The following is a 20,773-nucleotide window of genomic DNA, read 5'->3' as shown; positions in this document are numbered from 1 at the left end:
AGAAATAGCCTCTCATTTCTTTTAAAAAGTATCTACTAAGATTTGATCAGGTTTACTTTCAAACTAGAGCAATATGGGGAAAATGGATATCTTAACAATATTTTTTTCTTTTAATCCATAAACATGGCAAATATACCATATCCACATGGTCATGTCTTCTCTAATTCTCTCACAATGTTTTGTATGGATCAATGTACATCTCTCTTACATATTTATTATTTCTCCTCAAGTATCAAATATTGGAATCACTATATTGTCTAGATTTTTTTGCTAGTTTACAAGTACAGTTGCTAGTTATCCTGCTACTTTGTTAAACTTATGTACTAGTTCAACTAGGTTTTTTTTTTTTCTTTTTTTTCCTTGCAATCCTAGAGACTCAGGAGGCTGAGACAGGAGGATTTTAAGTCCAAATCATCCTGGGCAATTTAGCAAGACCCTGTCTCAAAATAAAAAAGTAAAGGGACTGGAGTGTAAGCTCAGTGGTAGAGCACCCCTGTGTTCAATCCCCAGTATGCGCGGTCACACACACTCACACACACACACAAAGAAGAAGCCACAATCAAATGTCAAGCAAAATGAAAGATCACAGTAATATCTCACATGTCTAAAACCCAATGTATTCTAAAGTAGTAGTATTTCTCCCAATCACTATGACTCTATTTTTGAATGTTTATAATATTTCAGAGGCATACAAATAAGAGAATAAATAATATGAATATTTATGTGCCTATCTTCAAGATTATGAAATAAGACATTATAGGTACAATTGAACGTAAACTCTGTGTTGAACACATTTTTATGTCATTCATTTAAAATAGTTTCACTGCATTTGCAAGTACCTATAAGCAATATATAAGCATTATGATTGATATTAATTTTTCTTGATTTTACATAACTGGCATTAAATTGTACAGTACTCAAAGCAACTCTTTATGTATTTGTGAGATTTACCTGTGTTTATAGGCATGGGCCTATTTTATTAAGTTTTATAGCTCTAAATTATTTTGGTATTAAAAGTGTATTTTCAATTTAAGTTTATCTTTAACTGACATAAAAATATAAAAATAGTACACATTAATGGTGTAATATGATATTTCAAGACATGTAAACATTATGTAATGCTTAAATCAGGTAAAACATCTAATTCCTCATTTATCATTTAACCATAATTTAAAAAATTTTTCTTTTATTTTGTCATATCTATTGAAATGATGATGTTAATATTCTTCTTTCATCTGTTAGTGTGGTTAGTTATTGTGTTTCACTATATAATAATCAGCACCTCATTAATATGTGTTCCTGAATATTCTGTGCATCCTAATCTTGCAACAAACACAGTTTAAAATTAATGGTTTTTAAGTAATATTAGCATACTTTTAAAAAAAAAAGTCTCACATAATGGTTGCACCCCCTTTTTTTGTAAAAGAAGTTGGCATAAATCTTTGGTGATTATATGATGACATAGTTTCATTTTTGAATGTTAAATAATCTTTGCATATCTAGATGAACCCATATTATGATAGTTTATATAACTTTGTTAACTAATACAATTCTTGCATTATTTTTCTTTCATCAATTATTCATATCTATTCTTCTATTAGGTCTTATTCTCAGACAACAATTACAAGCATAGGCATTTTGTTAACAAATTTTGGTATTTACCTGAAAATATATTAGACATGGATTTTTGTATATTATATGCCTATTACTTTCTAAATTTTAAATGGTACAAAAATACATTGTCAGGCCATCCCATGGCTTCAATCAATTTCTCCACATACCACTATAAGACTTTTGGTATCTAGAAAATGTTTAAAGCCATGCTATTATTTTTCACTATGAAATAATGATGCAGTATCAGATACAAATGGCATCTATAATGTGTACAAGCAAAGTAGCTACCATGTAAATCACCATGAAATTAGAGATTGAAGAGACCTATTTCATCTTACTCAGATTGGTACTATGCTCAGTTTCCTGGCATCAGAAAACCCTGGGCCTAGGGAAGAGGAGGGAATACAGCCTCCTTTAAGATACATCAAAATACTATCATTTGGAGAAACTGTAGTATACATTGCCATTGTATTGTCTTCTCTGGCACTGAGTCATGCATTAATTCAACATTTTTCCTAGTACATAAATTTACTTTTTAGTAGAAAGTTTTGATTTAGATAGTGAATCTGAGTACATATTTTCAATTCATTATATTGAATATTCATATCTAAAAATTGGGGTAGGGAGGAGTACTATAAACCTTTAGTTTCTCATGTTTTAGCATGCAGCATTTTCACATTTGATTAAGCTTATTTTAATTCCTATTATTTGCTTTATAAACTATTTAGAAGTGCTTTTAAAGGTTTTAACCATGCTTATTCTTAAGAGATTTTTAAAAGTCATCTATACCTAAATAAGGTAGTTTGTTATTCAAGATTGTGTGCCACATGCTACTTACCTTTTTTAAAAAAATATGTTTTTAGATATACAGGGACACAATATCTTTATTGTGTTTACTTATTTTTATGTGGTGCTGAGGATTGAACCTAGTACCTCACATGTGAGAGGCAAGCGCTCTGCCACTGAGCCACAACCCAACCCTACTTTTTATTGCTATTTGTTTAAAGCTTATTTTTAGAGCTTAGGACATGATAAATTGTTTGAAAGTGAATTATATGAGCTTTATAAAGTTGTACCATCTTTAATTTTGGAATGCATGGTTCTGTATATCTATCATCATACTAAGTTTGTTTTTATTATCTGCAAATGTGCCAATTTCTGGTGGAGGTGTGCAAGTATTTCAAATATTGCCACTGTGAGAGTAGAATTTTTAATTTCTCCACACACTTCCCTGTTTTATTCTGGGATTTGTTCTTAGGTCAATGTTGGTTTAAAATTGGCAAATTTTATTTTCCAATTATTTTGATTATAGAGATCTCATTTCTTGTTCAGAATTGTGCTTTTCATCCTAAAGCACAGTGTTATTTGCTACTAATACAGGCATGCCAGCCCTGTTAAGGTTTATATTTTCAGAGAGCTTTAACATCATTTCTTGAGTTTTAAATTTGGTTCATTTGGCCATCCAATTCTTCTTTATTGAGATTCTAAATAATTTTCAGTGGTTAATTCTGCCTCTGGAACTTTACATTTTCAGAAGGGCTAATATAAAAGTTGTCAGAGACTCTGTTTTAAGTCAAGTGATTATTTTATTACTATTATCTTGCCTCTGAACAAATATCTTATTCCCCATTTGAAGGCCCTAATTCTAATCTCAACCCTTAGCATAATCCTACTCTAGCACTAACACCGACTGAGATCCAGTATCTGACCCCACAGCATTTTGTATCTATCTTTTGCTTTTTAAGAAAGTGTCTCCTGGATACTCTTGAGTAATCTTCAACTTTTAACATAGTTTTCCAGATGGAAATATCCTATTTGTTACTCTATGCCATTCTTCTTTTACCTCTGAGTAGGTCTATAGTCCTAACACCATAATCTTCTTTTATAAAGCCCATTGTTTTAGTCAGCTGTTGCATTGCTGAGGCCAAAATATATCACAAGAACTATTTAGAGGAAGGAAAGTTTATTTGGGGGCTTCCAGTTTCAGAGGACCATAGATAGTTGACATCATTGCTCTGGGCCCAAGGCAGAAAATCATGACTAAGGGTGTTGTGAAGAAAAGCTGCTCACCTCATAGCAGCTAGGAGGCAAAGTGGGTGGATAGGGGCCACAGAAAAGATTCACCCTTCCAGGGCATGTCCCCAGCAAACCACCTCTTCCAGCCATACCCCACCTGTCTACAATTACCATCCAGTCCATTCACACTAGTGTGGACTGATTAGGTTATAGCTCTTACAATCCAGTCATTTTACCGCCAAATATTCCTGCATTTACCCAGGAACTTTTGGGGATGCCTCATATCCAAGCCATAATACTCATCATAGTCTATAATTTTTTTTTTAATTGGTGCCCTATCCCAGTTAAGATTTTAAGTTTCACACTCTTTGCTCTCTGCGCAATGTTATGCATTTGTATTTGGTGTTATAAAGGTTATCTCTGTTTCCTGGTCCAAGGATTTTCTCAGATGACTCACTGGTACCACCCACATGATTTTCTTTCTTGAAAGTTACAGCTACTATTTTCCATAGTAAATTGATTTACATATTTATCTGGATGGTTTCCCCCCCCCCTTCCTCATCACATTTCGTTTCAATTCCCCTTGATTAGTTTAGCTAGCCTCCAGGCAAACACATTCTCCAAGGGGAAGATAGTGCTTGTGCTTGACAAAGCTTAGGAAATAAGATGAAAATAGTGAAGGCGTTCTAGCAAAATGAACTCTGCAGAGAGAGAAACATAAATATGTGACTGGAGAATACTATGCAGGTAATTGTGAGATTTCTTAAAGAAAACAATGAGAGTTCTGCTAGAAATGATAGGTTTGGGGTCACAAAAATAGCCTTGAATTTCAAGTCAAAAATTTTGAATCTTATTTTATAGATTTTTTAATTTTGTCTGAGGTTGAGCCATATTGCACAAACTATACAGTAGATTACCATAAGTGAGACATATAGAAGACAATGGGGGATACAAAGCAGATACACAGAATGTTAGGTTTGTGTAAAAATCTAACCTAACATTCTACAGAAAAGAAGTGAAAAATTCAAGGGATAATAAGGAAAATAGGTGAGACTGAAGTAAGACAAATGAGAAAACACTATGGTAAGAGACTATCTTTTTAATTTAAATAATATCACTGATACATATAGGAAGTGTAACTGGGAGGTAAAGAATGATTTTGTATGGTGAATTAGAGGTACTTTTAAGGAGTTTTTGGATGAGAACACCGTTAAATGAAATACTTTAGACTTAATAATGACCAAGAAACAGAATCCCAGGTCTTCTGAATTAAGGAGCACACTGTGTGTGAGACTATGAGTAATGCTGTATCATGGCTTTTTCAGTTGCAAGTTATAGAAATGTAGAATTATTTTAAATAATAAGGATTTATTGGAATACAGGTGTAGCTCAATCTTTTCCAGGTTTACGGGTTCGAGGAACAGGAACTAGGGCTTGACCAAAACTAGAACTGTTCCTCTCAGACCCTACATTTCTCTTTGCTTGTCTCACTCCCTCCCTCAGAATTAGATGAGCCCAGGCACATGGAGCCAGCCTTCATGTTTAGGGGCAGAGCATAGATTAACAAAGTAGAGTATATCATTATTGCAATACTCTGATTTCAAAGACAAAGAGAATAGTAAGTGACTGAACTTCCCAGATTTTCATTGTAAAATCACCAATCAGTCTGTCATTATTTATCTATTGGGAGATGTAAAACATAGACAAGCTAGATTGCTATCACATTGGAGTCCCCTCCATATAGAATGTAACATCAGAAGAATGAAAAATATCCTCTCCAAATAACACATTTTAATTAGCTCATAAGAATTATACAGAATATTGGGATTCATTGTGGAGTATTGGTAAATGTACACAATCTAATTTAATCAATTTCAATCCCCAGTACCTCTCCTTGAGTACCCTTCTTCTTCATCTAAATGATCTCCCCTCCTATACTCTGCTGGTCTCCCTTATGTTTTCATGAGTTTTTTTTTTTTTCTTTTCTCCTTTTTTCTAACTTTCACATATGAGAGAAAATAAACAACACTTGATTTTCCAAGTCTGGCTTATTTTGCTTAATAAGATTTTTTTTCAGTTCTATCCATTTTCCTACAGATGACATAACTTTGTTCTTTTTTTATGTTCAAATAAAGTTCCATTGTGTATATATACCATATTTTCTTCATCCATTTATCTGTTGATGGAAACTTAGACTGTCATGAATTGTGCTGCTATAGACATGGGTATGCATGTATCTCTATAGCATGCAGACCTTAATTCTTTTGTAAAACCACCAAGGAATGGTGTTATGGCTGCATCATATGGTTTGTCTATTCCTAGTCTTTGGGGGAACCTCTGTACTGATTTCCATAGTGGCTGTACATTTCTACCAGCAGTGTACAAGAGTACTTTTCCCCTATATCCTCACCAGCAAACACTGTTATTTGTATTCTTGATGATTACCATTCTAACTAAAGTTGAGATGAGATATTAAAGTAGCTTTGATTTGCATATCTCTGATGTCCAGAAATATGGAACATTTTTTTCATGTAATTGTTGGCGGTTTGTGCTTCTGTTTAGTTTTTTGCCTATTTATTAAATGGGTTATTTGTAAAACATTTATTTACTCTGGTTTAGTCTACATTTGAAAACAAGTTCAGTTTACCCTATTGACGTCAGTGATTGCCTGACTATATCATAATGTTGTTGTTGTTGTTTTTTCAGACCAGCACAAAAGACTAAGTTTAACAATATATTAAGCATTTTTCCCCCCAAATTTTCAAAACATACAATTCCTGGTGTAGGTAATAAATAGAAGAGAAAACCGTGGCTTGATTTAAAAAAAAAAAAAAAGTTGTTAGTGTTACTGGCAAAAATAACTACTTTTGCCTTCTAGACTTTGGAAAGATGAAAATGAAAGAGAAACAGAATCAAATCACATCAGCTTGGGACAAATCAGATCACATCAGCCTGGATCATGAAATGGGGTGCAAATCCATGGTTAAGAGAGGTTGTAGTGTCCTCTGCCCAGCTCCTTCATGGAGGTGACTGGAGAAGCTAAACCTAGGTGACTTGGGATATAGTATAGGAAGATGAGCTGGAGAAATGGACTATTTTTGAATTTACCCCCTCAGGAAAGTTCATTTATGTGAGTGGTGATAAATTTCAAGCCACCTTTTTCTCATTAAAAGCTGCCAACTTATCTCTTTCCTCTAAGGCCAGGACTCCCACTCTCAATGAAAATGGTAACAATTTACCCATAAGTAGAGTACTCTTTTAGAACAATCTGGTGTTCCTATAAGGGCAAGGGGCTCACAACTAGATATTGCCTCCTTTTGTGACATTTTTAGATTCAGTAAAGCTTGGTGCTTCTTCCATCTAATCAGCACTAGCCTTCTATAACTTGTGAGAAATGTGATTAGCTGATGACATCACAGCTGGAGAAGGTCTGGCTTCAATGGAAGAACCTCAGTGACATGGAGTTTCCATTTCAGAGGTTGTTGGGAATCTTTAGCAGGTGAGCCTGAGTACTGGTGGCTAATGTTCCCCACTAGGGAACTCAGATCTAAATGTCAAATGCATGGAAAGGAATGTGGAAAGATTCTAAATTGTAGAATACATTGAATAAAAATCTAAATTAGAAGTCTGCAGGACATAAGAGATACATACAGTGAGATTTTAATTTCTATTTAAGTTTTTTTTTTCCAGTAATGATTAAACTGTTAAGTCATTGCTATATTCCAGCAGAATAATACAAGTCCAATCTGTTTCCCAGAAATGGCCTGGTGTTTATTACAGGAGGAAACTTGGCTGCTCTGGAAAAAAAACACTACTAGAAAACATTTAAATTTTTAAAAGAATTAGAGCAAAAGATTCAAAAGTCACTTTAAATAAAAAAGGCAATATGATTTTCACTTGCACTTTGCTGATGAATTCAAGATTCTAGTTCTTTGGCATGACTCATGGTCTTTATTATTTAAATGTACTTTATTTTGACAGTTTGCAGGGGATTTTCTTGGGCTAGCTGCTACTGACAACTGCATTGATACTAAGAATTGTTATGTCTGCTTTCTTCATCCTTAGTTTTGATAATGTTAAATATTTTATTTTTTCCCTTCCAGATGGAATGACTTTTCTTTAGTTTATTTACATTAGATTCAGGGCTTTCCCCCCACCCCCCAAAAAATCTCATGGAGTATTGCAAAGTATTTGTTATATGTTGATTCTAGTTTATATGAAAAATATTAGTCATCATTTGCTATGTAATAATTATTTAATCATGAAACACAGGGTTGTTTTGCTTTTTCTTGGGAATATAAATTTGCTTGTGCCTAAAATATCAGAGTCTAGGTCCACAAAGTCGTATTGATATAAGTAAGGCCACTTGGCTGATAATTCGTGCATGAAACTTGCCCCTTTGTATATGTCTAAAGCATTCTATCTGGTACGACTTCTCAGTAGTGTTAATTAAGAAGATATTTAGCGTTCTAACCTTCAATCTTTAAACTGAGAGGGTCTTTATTTAGAAAAAGATTTTCTAAATATCAGAATATAAATTTGCCACAATGATGTGCTGTCTCAGCTGCCAGCTAAGGCAATTGTACCCCTGAGAATACTGATGTATATTTGTGTTTCAACTTGTGACTCTTCTAAAGGAAGTGGCTTTTAATAAGTCCAAAAGAGAAGGCTAAAAAATGCACATGAGTTTTCAAACTCTACTTGGTGCATACATTCATTCATCAAGCACTTACTGAGGGTTTGTTTAAAAGATAGAAAAACAATCTGAATACTACAGCTTTATTTTTAATCAAGTGATCTGGAAAATATACTTTAGGTATGTAGCTACAATCAGGCTTCCTAATATTTTTCCTACTAAAAAATCTATAGTCAGAAATGCAGGTGTCTCCCTTTAACGGATGGAAAGAGTACTTTCAAAAATTAAAGACAGCATGAATCTTGAGACTTCTCAACACTTGGAAGATATACAGGAGCAGGAATTTACAGGTTCAGATCCCTCCCTGTTCTGCCCAGTGAGAAGTAATTTTTCCAGGTTGGGGAGAGATAGGCAAGTCCATATTCTACCCTGCTTTTTCTCTCTTATGGCGCGCAGATTTTTCTTCTCTCTATGACAAGTGTGAAATAGAGAACTTACTTGCTGTTTCCTATCTCTGCCTTCTCCACAGGTATTTGCTCTGATTGGGTAATTTGCTAGGTGCTATGAGATATGCAGAGCTAGAAAATTCAAAATCTCTGCTCTCAAAGCAATATTAAGAAGGGGACTGATACCCAAAGTGCAAAGTGCCAAGAGACATAAAATTTGTTATTCTTCCTGGTCTAGATCTTAGAAAAAACCTAAGTAAATACTTAAGCTGAGCTTTGGAAGATAAGCAGGATTTAGTTAAGAAGATATAGATGGAAAAGTATTCAGCATTGGAAAGAACATGAGCTAATGAAAAACCAGAGAATAGTAATAGTTGGATTTAAAAAATAAAAAATGGACAAAAGACCTTCTGGAAGGAAAATAAATTAGGTAGATTATGCAACAGAAATAGAAGAGAAAAATAATTTCATATAGAAGACTTGAATTTTAGAACCCATGAATTTGTGGAATAATATTCCTGAATTCAGCTACTTAAGAGATGCTCCCCAAACTTCATGATAAATGTAAGAATGCTGTGAACTCAACTTCGTAGATTTTTCTGAGTTTTAGGGATGGGGATGTAACTCTGTAGCAGAGTACTTGCCTAGCATGTGTAAGACCCTAGGTTAAATTCCTAGTATTGCAAAAACAAACAAACAAACAACAAAAACCAACCTAACAAATTAAATTATGTATTTTTTCTGAGTTTCAGATGTGCTTATATCTGTAAATACTTATTGTGTAGGTTATGAGCTTGGGTTCCAGTTAGCTTAATTGTTGATGTGAAAGTGGGGATTCCCAAAAGTCTTGGGATAATCAGTTTTGGAAAAAATAAAGTAAGTTCTCAAACAAGGAAGTTAGAATCTTATTCTCTCAAAGGCATATTGAGCCCTTTGCCCTTTGCACATTTTAAAACTGTGGCAAGTAAAAAATAGAAGGAAAATGACACCTTTTTAATGTCCTCCAGTTTCTTGAACACTTTAGTTTTATTTCGAGTCCCAATGCTCTGCATGGAATTCTCTTACCTTGACTTTTGCATGACAAGTTCTTACTCATTATGTCAAAATTCAAAAAACACTTTGAAACTCTTCCTTATATACTCTAATTTCCCTTCTTCTTTAGACACTAAATCACATAATCATGCTTCATTTTTATTCAGGGTACTTATGAAATTTTCATCTTTATTTAATTATGTATTTTCTACTTCCTCTAAGGGGAAGTTTGTCCAGTATTAGATGCCATTGCTGTTCCTGTGTACTACTCAGCACACACAAAAATGCCTAAGAACCAACATGTTATCCATAAGCATTTGTTATTTAAATGAATGAATGAATCTATGAATGGGCCATTCTGTCCTTATGAAGAACTGATAAGAGATATACCCCAAACCTTTCCCAATTTGTGGTAATAATAAACTGATCTTGGACATATTCTATGGAAAATATGAGTCCCTAGATTAAATTACTCTGCGTGGTGGTGCATTTTGTTTTCAAATAAGGTTAGTGAAGTAAACACAAAAGTAAAAAAATAATGTATTTCTATTATTGTCCCTGAATTTCCATTTTTGTCTGTCAGAACCTTGCTTTGCATTGGCATACAAAATTCTTGCCATATGTGTAGAACTGGTGAGTCAATGGCTCTATCAAAAGTACTTGGTTTGAACTGGGTGTGGTAGCACAGGCCTGTGATCCCACCCACTAGGGAGTCTGAGACAGGAGTATCCCAAGTTCAAAGCTCAGCCTCAGCAATAGTGAGATGCTAAGCAACTCAGTGAGACCCTGTCTCTAAATAAAATACAAAAAAGGGCTGGGGATGTGGCTCAGTAGTTGAGTGCCCCTGAGTTTAATCCCCACCCGCCCCACACCCCAAAAAGTACTTGGCTGGAAAGATTCAAAAGCCTTATAGTGGGTCGCTTTCTCAGCATGACTGATGACAATCAGTGAACAGTTTTTTGCCCTCCCTGGCCACATTCCCTTGTCAGCACAACCATTACCCTGATCCCGTAGAGGAGGTCTCTTTGCTCTGGAACAACTAATTGTAAGAGAATGAATAAGAATAAAGGAAAATAAGTAGTGACAAAAACAAAATTCTTGTGCTGAACTTCCAAAAACTTTATCCTAGTGTCATGAAATAATTGTGCAAAAAAAAAAAAAAGACAGATCTAGTATCTCTATGAAGCATTTCATCCTGTGCTATGTACCTTAAAGCAACCCTACCTCTGTGATACCAATGCCATATCATGTGAAGAAAACAGATTTGAAAAAAACATAATTTCCTGGCATTTTCTCCTAATTTAAAAACATCATTTTGAATTTTGGAGTAAGCATTGATTTAAGAGTCCAAACACCCCTACTGACCCTAAGTGGGCCAATTCACAGTCATGATCAGCCTCATGTTACTGGCAGTACTGCAATGAGAAATGGAAGACAGTGGTTATGATTCTCTAACTATAGTAAAAAGCTAAAATTTCACCAGGAAAGACATCGTTGTGCATTCAGAGTGCCAAAATATAAGACATTTTGGTTTAACAAATCATATTTTCAGGAAACATAATTGTTATAACTTTGAAGCAAATAACTTTCTGATGCCCAAAGTTTTTAGAACCTCTTTTTTTTTTTTTTTTTTTTTGGAGGGGAGGACACTATTTTCCAAGACTTTTGATTGAAATTCTTTGGAAAGCTAATAACGTTTGTGACTAATTCAAGTTCTACCAAAACGTTCAGCTATTCTTACATGTCATGATGTGAATTCATGTGTCTCAGGAAAAAAACTTGTCATAGATATCATATATATGATATCAATTGGTAGGAAGGATGCAGTTTGGAAGAAAGAGAAAGAAATTCTAATGTTGGGATGATGAACAAATTTTGTGTTTGGTTTTCTATTCAAAGAACACTAAAATATTGATCCTTGAAATGTAAGTAATGAGAATAATACATGTGAGTTGAATGTTTCAAAATCCAAAAAAAAAAAAGGTAATACAAAGATGCCAAATATATTTTGGACAGTGAGATTTCATAATATACTGATGGCATTATAACAGTTTATAATTGGACATTATATGGAATTTTACTATTTGTAAATTTTTCTGGAATAACAAGGAGAATGAGAAAGCATAGTTTCAAAAGAGAAGGAATTTATTTCATTCATAGGGAAATTTAATTGCAAAATGTATGCTAAATCCAAGTTTACTGAAAGCTAAAGTCAGCTTTTGGTTGTTCATACTCTGAATCCATGATAATCTCTTGAATCAATTAGAATTTTACTTTGTAAGCAAGAAGAGTTTTCTGGGAAAGGCAATTTGGATGAAAAATCTAGAAATCAATATGCTAGCATTAAACCAGTTCTCGTCTCTCTTTCCTCAGATTTTCTGTTTCATTTTCTATTTTCCTGAACTTTTTATTTTCTACTTCAGTTTAAAATCTTACTTTATTTGTACTTTTTGTTTACTTACAGGAATCATAGTGTTATTAGGAAAAGCATCTCTATGCATATTGAGCATTTCTGATTCAGTTATGCAAGTTTTTGAATGTCAGCCTGTTCTCAGATCTAAAATTACATTTACTTCACTGAATTATTTCTCGTTCACAAGGCCCTTGATACTAAAATAAAGTTAGAAAGTGGAAATTTTGAAAGAGCTTATCATGTATCATAGTGGTTAGAATAATTTGGAATAATTGATTAGAAAATCACAAAAAACCCTTTATGATGACTACAGAAAAAAGAAGTAATCTTTGATTGCCTAATTTTATGTTGGGTTTCTTTATTGGTTGGTAATCAGTTATAGAGCTAGAGGGGGAAAAAGAAAAAAAGAAATTTTTGCTCATAAGTTCTTGACAACTTCAGGGTAAAACTTTATATTCATTCAAGTTGGGAGAAAAAATGCTGACCTGCTTAAAGGCTGGTTGTTACTTTACAGTTCATTAATCATTGAGTGTTAGAGAGTGTGAAATGGCAGATCGAAGGTGGGATCACCAGCCTGAAGACAGCCCATAATTATGATGGTGTGGCAGAGGTCTTGGTTAAGGGTGGCCAACCCATGCATGTAGACCACTGCCATTAGTCTCATAACACTCTGGACTTGATGTACCCTCTGCTTTTAAGGGAATCAATGTTGAAATGCTAAATTCCCTAATAGGATGCAACACTAATATATTTTCTAGATTTTTTGAAGTTATAAAAGCTGAGAGGGATTGAAAAGATGTCTAAATCAAAATATATAGTAATGTTCCCTCATGACTATTAATTGATACTGCAAAAATATTGGATATTTGGCAAAATATCTACTACTTATTCAACATTAAATATGCATGCTCACAATTACCACACCATAGGAATAGCTTTATGGTTCTTCTTTAATTCTTTTTTTTTTCTCTTATTTACCTGACAAACTCAATTTGTGAACTTGGCAGTAAGTATAATTTAAACTTTTTTTTACAGAATTATTATTATAAATCCTGGCTATAAACATAGGGCAGAATTTTATGATGATATGAACTATATAATAGTTGTTTTTTTGTTTGTTTCTTTGTTTTTGTTTTTCCTTTTGAACCAAGAGATGCTTAACCACTGAGCTACATGCCTAGCCTTTCTTTTTATTTATTTTTTTATTATGAGACAGGATCTTGCTAAGTTGCTCAGGGCCTCTCTGAATTGCTGAGGCTGGCTTTGAACTTGCAGTCCTCCTACCTTAGCCTCTCAAAGCTGCTGGGATGACAGGCATGTGCCATCATGCCCAACACAGTTGATTATCTCTTACAAAAATGATTTTTAAAAATCTAGTGTTTTCTCTGTAAAAGCCTTATAAGAAATCACATCTTCTTTAAGATGAGACTTATTTCTCAATACCAGCAAAGTGGCCAAAATTGAATGCCTTTCATATAATAATTGACATTTTCTGTTATTTGACAATTTTATTTCAAGGCTTTGGTAATAGTTCTTACGTTTGAAAACTTTTGCACCAATCACTTTTATTGTTCTTTTGTCTTTATGTCGATTAATATAATAGGTTGCTAGGAAACTCAGTATTAGACAAATTTAAGCTTTTATTAATTTAGAATGTGTCTTTTATGTAGAATCCAATATGAAGTTTATGTTAGCATTCCATCATTAGACATTTTTCTACAAAAAAATGAATCATACAAAATGAATTGCCAGGAAAATGTTCTAAAAGAATTAAAATATAATGAAAGATGTTTTTTGAGTCCCTTATGAAATCTGGAAGCATGCCTTTACCCTTTTTTTCTTTTTGGGAACTAGGGCTCAAACCCCGGGCTTCATGAATGTGAGGCAAGTGCTTTGCCACTGAGTTACATCCCAGCCCCATTTCCTCTTGAATAATTAATTTCCTAATTATAAACCATTTTGCTATTCATGCAAACAATATTTCTCATTACCATTATTAGACAATGTTAACATTTAAAGTCATTCAATATGTTTGAAAGATATAATTTTTTGATATATGCTAAAATTCAGATTCCCATATTCAGATTAATTTTCTTCCTCATTGAACATTACGTTAATAAGCCTATTTAGAGCCATATTTAAAACTTGTTTTGATGTTTTGTCAGGATGATGTGGCCCAGATGAAAACCCAAACTGAAACTGTCAATTTAGGTTTGTCTTGATTTCCCCTAAGGGAATTTCTTTAACTGTGACAGTGATGGGATATATTGTCTAGTCCTTGCTTTTTAATTGTCCTTATGTAACACTCTGTGAGTCCCTAGAGGACTCTGTCTTAGGTATCATCAAGTCACAAATCAGATCTTCCATCTGCCACAACTCTGATCCCCCTCTAATCAGAGAAGGATCTGAGAGAAGGGAACTAACTATGGGCTTCGAAATTCAAAACGTCATAGCTACAGTGAAGATTTTAATCAATCAGGAGAGATGCAGATTTTCACAGGGGATGAGCTTTCTGTAGACCACCATGTGGCCCCTAGACCTACCCTGGGCAAAGCTGCTCAGTAGAATTAAGCTGCTGCCAGAAAAATCTACCTACTCAAATTCATGATTGAAAGAGTTTTGCTGTTTTTTTTTCAAACCTACCTTTTGCCTCTCCTTTCGTTTCCCTGACAACTCTTCCAAGTTGTTAGCTGAAATCCCGGTTAACACTTATATAAGTCACTATTGCAAGTGCTCGGATCTTACAAATTCTGCCTGGAGCAACAGAAAACCCCAGCAGATAAATTATTGGTGAATAAAGGTAGACATTGCATTTGTGAAAGGTTTCACCAGGGGATTTCTTTAAACATTGTACTTCTCTAATGCAATTGAAATAATTCAATTAATTTTTAAAAGCCTTGCAGAAAGATATTCATATTTAGTTTTAGTTCATTCTTGTCATGTAGTTACTTGCACAGTGTGATGTTTTGAAATACCATTAAAACTAAATCAGAGCTTCTTGAGTCCTCGCAATGTATATAATTTGTCAAAATTAGACATTTCATGGAATTTCTCAAATAAATCCATGTGCATTTACTAAGTAGAAGGCAGTAACAGGATCCAAAAACAATACATTAATGTAACTGACATTTGTGTAGTATCTTACAATTATATGCTATTTTCGTATTCAATAATTTGACTTCCTGCTTTAAAGATGGATGTAAGTGTCAATAATCACAGTAAGTAAAAGGCAAAGTGTATGGCACATAAAAAATAAATGCATAGAAATTAGGAAAATGAAAATAAAATTATCATTGAAAATCACACATATAATTGAAAATTCACAAGGCTGGAGATAGGTAAATATAAAAACATATCAAGAAGAGTACAAAGAAAATTGAAGTATCTTAAAAAGTTATAAATTAATGTTAATTTCTGGCAAAATTTTAGGACAAATTATTAAATATTTTCCAACAAATTAAGACTGTGGCTTAATGTAGCTCCTTCTAACCATTGTCCCAATCTTGTGGCTTCTTCTCCATATTCACAAGACCATTGCTGTGCTTCTAGGCATCAATGCTAATAAGCATCCAGAACTGCTTTCTAGCCAAGTGGATCCCTTTTATCAGGAAAATAAAGGCAGAAATAAGCTGTTTGGACTTTATCAACTAGGCCATCACACAGTCACCCTTCAAAACACATCTTTGCTTCTAATCAGGTGCCGAGTTTCCCATTTCTTAGCCTCTGTTTTGCCTTGACCAAACTTTAGTTAGGCATCTCTCTTCCTGACAAGCCCTGCATATCAGCTTGCCCCCAAGCCCAAACAAGTCCTAAAATGCAGAACATGCTTCCTTCTCAGTTTATCCTGACAACTGACTGCAGGAAGACTATTTTGCACCAAAGCGTAACATTCCCAGTCAGCTTACCCCCTCTTTTACCCACTTCCCTTCACTTACTGCTTAGCCCTCCCTCTAAAAGAGAAGCTTTTTCTCTTTGATTTTGAGGCTCTTGCAGATTTATAAGACACGAGAGTTATTCCTTTGCTATATCTTTCTTCTAGATGAAGTCTCTCCTTAACTATGTTCAGATTTTATTTTATTTTTTAACTCTTCAACCTCCACTTTGGGGAAGTAAGGAGAAAGGAGAGAATTGATCCTGGATACTAGATAGACCACATGGACTGTCTGCCAAAGTTTTTAAGCATTTAGCAGGTTTTAAGCAGAAGCTGGCTCAACTACTTGCCAATGTTGTTATGTAAGGAGATCATTTTTTCACTGAAAAGAAGGTTGCCCCTACTAGATGATCTGAGGGTTCCTCTCTAAAGCTAGCAGTATATGATTCTATGCGTAGTTCACACAAAACCTCAATTCAGCTTGCAGGAAGATATTATATCCCATTTTAATCAATTGAGAAGACAATTTAGAGACAATGAAATTTAAATTGGACTTTAATCGTGTGTAGAATTTTCATAGTTGAAATAATAATGATAAATATTTAAGCAGAGAAGTAACTCAGGATTCATAGTTCATTGCTATGCTGCCTGTGGATTCTATGTTTAACTAGCTATGCTTTCCCAAGCTCCTGATTTTATAAGGACAACTAAATTCAAGGTTCCCATGAATGTTGGTATTTAAGCCCAAAAAACCCATCATTGGGTTAGGGAAAAAAAAAATCATTACTATTCTCATTTAGTTTATTCTGGTCTTGGCATGAACACAATACAAATATGCACTTTATTTTCTTGTTAGTTCAAGAAAGCAGTATGATAAAACTACATTTCAAGTTCAATCAAAGTAATTTAAGTTATCCCAAAGTGTCAAATACTCAATAATATTTGGAAACAGGATGTGAAAAAGCCCTTCCTAATTATGGGAAAAATAATCCTATTTTATGGATAATCTGAGAGGTGTTAATACAATTTTAAGACAGAAAAAGTATGTAATTCAAAGGCTTTAGTCAACCTGAATGCAATATGAATGAATAAAACTATTAAAAAATATATTGAAAATTATTTTCCTCAAAAGTCTCCCCTGTGCTTCATAAACACTTTTCAGTCACAGAAGCTTATAGGTCTATTTAATTGCTCTCTGAATGAGAGAAAAAAAAATGTTCACAATTTTATCATATGTTCAACTTGATAGGTACACACACACACACACATATATCTCTGTCTATATATGTCCATATGTACATAAATATCATTTTATTAAAAAGGAAGGAAGAAAATTGTTCTAACGTTTTGATCTATTATAAATATAATTTAATTGCTATTTAAACATTTATATTTGGTATAATTCTTTCCAACTTGTTATTGCTTAAGAATAAGAATTCTAGTAATTTCAATGTTTGTTTTATTTACAACACACTAAACAGTCTATCAGGTTGAATGTTGTCTAAGACTATCCTAGATTTTCTATGTAAATGACAACTTCTTTGTTACTTTTAAAATGCATATGCTTCATATTTATCGTTCTTGAATTACAATACTGTCTAGAGGATGCAGTAGAACATACAGTAATTGAATGATAATAAATCACTTGCTTCATTTCTGATATTAATGGGAATGATTCTTATGCTCTGTTTTTAAGAATAATATCTCCATAGAATTTGTTTTGGTAGCAGGAATTGAATCCAGGAACATTTAACCACTGAGTACAGCCCAGTCCTTTTTAGGTTTTATTTTGAAACAGGGTGTTACTAAGTTGCTCAGGGCTTCACTAAATTGATGAGGCTACCTTTGAACTTGCGATCCTCTGCCTCAGCTTCTGGGGTTACAGGCGTGTGCCATTGCACCTGGCTACCATAGAGTTTTTATAGTACTTTATCAGGTAACAATCTTCCCTTTAATGCCTAATTTGTTAAGAACTATTTCATAAGTGGATGTTGAACTTTTCAAATAAATTTTCCATTTTTATTCAACATGTATTCATTTAATAGATTAATATTTTATACTGAACTATTTTATTTGTTTATTTTTATATGGCGCTAAGGATCCAACCCAGGGCCTCACATATGCTAAGCAGGTGCTCTGCCACTGAGCTACAATTCCAGCCCTATACTGAACTATTAATTTAAAAAATTATTATCCTAATCTTGAATTCCTAGAATAAATTTTTTGGTATTTTAGAGTTTTTTAAAAATATATTGGATCAAATTTGTTTTTATGCATGTTAAATTTGTATATTTTTCTTACTAAGGGTGAAATTTAACAATAATTTAAGTTTTATGCTATTACTGCCTAGTTTTCTCATTTGTTATATGATACATAAAATCGAGCAGAAATTTAGATAGTTAAGTAAGAGAGTTTTAGATAATTTTTTTGTCTAAAATATTTTGGAGTTGCTCAATAGGTATTTGCGCTAGATAAAAAATTCTAGAGATCTGCTGTACAACATAGTGCCTATAGTTAATCATTCAGTATTGTGCAATTTAAAATATATTAATTTAAAATGCTAAAGTGTCTTAAACAAAACATTTACAACAACACAACTATTCTTACCAACAAAAACAACAACAACAAAATAGGCACAAAGGGAACATTGGGAAACATTGGCTGCATGTGTTACCTGTGGAGATGGTATCATGGGTACCTGTTGTATACATTAAGGATGTGCAGGTTTTAGGCCTATCAACCATACCTCAATAAAGATAGTTACCAATCTATTCAGCTTTCCTATTATTATATCAATTTTAGTAACTGACTTTCCCCCAAATTTCCCATTTTTCTTTTTTCAAATATATTGGCACAGAGTTCTTGGTAAAATTCTCTTATGCTTAAAACCAAGCTCTCATGAACTGTGTTCACATTGCCCCTTTAAACTGCTAATACTATTTATTCGTACTGTCCTTTTTTATTACCATTATAAATGTTTTCCTTTATCAGTCTCAAGGCTGAGCTGTCACTCATGAAAGTTTCTTGGTCACAGTAATTATTGTAAGAGTGGGCACATGCCCTGTGTGCAAGAGTGATAAAAGGAGAGCAATTTTCTGAAGGTTCTAGAATATGTGTTCTCTTTCCATTTAGGGACATAAAAAGAATTGGCTCCTTTCCTCTGAGCTTTTTTGAGCACAGATTTATAGCCCAAACTACCTTATTTGTGTCACCTTATGAGAAAAAGCACCCCCAAAAAATGAAAGAGTCAAGCTTAATACAGAGATTGAACTTAGCTCCTGAGTTAAATTATTACTTACCTCTGAATTCTCAGATAGATGGGTCAAAGAAAATTCCATACGGTTTGAGGCATTTTAAGGCGAGTTTTTGCTTACTTTAATCCTGACAGTTGCACTTCTATTATGTCCTTTCTGCTATGTCTTTTAGGTTTAATTTATTTATTTTTTTCAGACTTCTGTGGTTAAGAGTTTTCACCTAGCTGCCTATAAAATAAATGCATATTCGGAAGTTGGTCAGTGAATGGTGTACATGAAAATGAAAAAAAAATCATTTTCTCTTCTTATCTCCCACAGTTTTGTAAATTCTACTTCAATCTCTCTCACAGTCGCTGAATATTCTCTTTGCCAGCACCACCACTGTGGATGAGGCCATCATAATCTCTAGTTTGGCTGATTGTCAACCCACAGAATTCAATTCCCTGACTCCACAAGAGCCATCCTCCTGTTACATCAACTGAAAGTTGTTCTAAAATGCACTAAAATGCAAATGTCTGTCTACCTTCTTTTCCCTCCCTCCCCCCCCTCTTCTTTCTTTTTTTTTTTTTTATTCCTGGGGAGTGAACCCAGAACCTCATGCTAAGCAATTGTTCTACCATTGAGCTACATCATCAGCCCTCTGCTTAACATATTTTAAAGGCTGATTTTTTATGGGACTTGGTTACAAATAAACCAACACTGGTTGTCTTAAACTTCAGTATAATTTATTTGAGAGCTTATTCAATCATTCCTAAGAAAATAAGCAGAAAAAAGGAAAACAGGGTGTAGCCAGGACTGTTACATAAGCAACATCTGCTATAATTGAATTTTGACCCCTTGTAGGAACCTTGCTTCAGGATTTTGGACAGGGAATATCTGCCTACTGTTCATATAAGACATTGTTAAAACAGAAAATAAAAACCAACAGAAGTTCTCAATTTCTCCAGTCCAAACTCTACAGAGTGGCTTTCTAAAGAGTGGGAGTGGGGAGGAGGGACACAATGAGATGCCCATGCTTTTCTTTCTCTGAGAATGCTCTTCCAGCTCTCATTTATCCTTCACTTTTCAACTTAGAATTCGCTTCCTTGACTACTTGGTGTCCAGGTTGGAGGTTCTTTTGTGTTCTTATAGAACAAACAGTACTTTAATTGTCAATATTTCCTCTATAGCTACGTTTATGTGTCTGGACTTCATATTCTCCTGTATTTCTGCCCTTTTAAATTTTTTTTCACACAAAATATTGCATGCTACAAGTAAACACTCAATAAACATATATTGAACAAAGAAATAATGCATGTGCAGACATTCAGGAATTCCTAGAGAAAAACCCTTGGAGTTCAATAATGCTAATTTTTTCCTCCTTTTTTTTTTCTTTGATAAAGCAGAGTTTTATTTGTGATGTATTGATAACAAGACGTGGTTTCTGATGTATGAAAGGAGAATCTAGATCAGAGATCCTGCAGCCTTTGAAACTGATTGTTACTTTTGTTT

General features: G+C 33.7%; 1 long non-coding RNA gene across 1 annotated transcript in view; it reads right to left on the bottom strand.

Moving 5' to 3' along the window:
• Positions 1 to 19,804, bottom strand: part of LOC144378594 (uncharacterized) — a 43,327-nt gene extending 23,523 nt beyond the window's left edge. The window contains exon 1 of the long non-coding RNA XR_013440437.1: positions 19,328 to 19,804. This is a non-coding gene — a long non-coding RNA (uncharacterized LOC144378594). The remainder of the gene's footprint in view (positions 1 to 19,327) is intronic.
• Positions 19,805 to 20,773: the final 969 nt, after the last annotated feature.

The sequence above is a fragment of the Ictidomys tridecemlineatus genome, chromosome 6 (assembly GCF_052094955.1).
Source record: "Ictidomys tridecemlineatus isolate mIctTri1 chromosome 6, mIctTri1.hap1, whole genome shotgun sequence".
Taxonomy (NCBI): domain Eukaryota; kingdom Metazoa; phylum Chordata; class Mammalia; order Rodentia; family Sciuridae; genus Ictidomys; species Ictidomys tridecemlineatus.
Note: the sequence above shows the minus strand (reverse complement) of the source record. Positions and strands in the feature narration are given on the sequence as shown.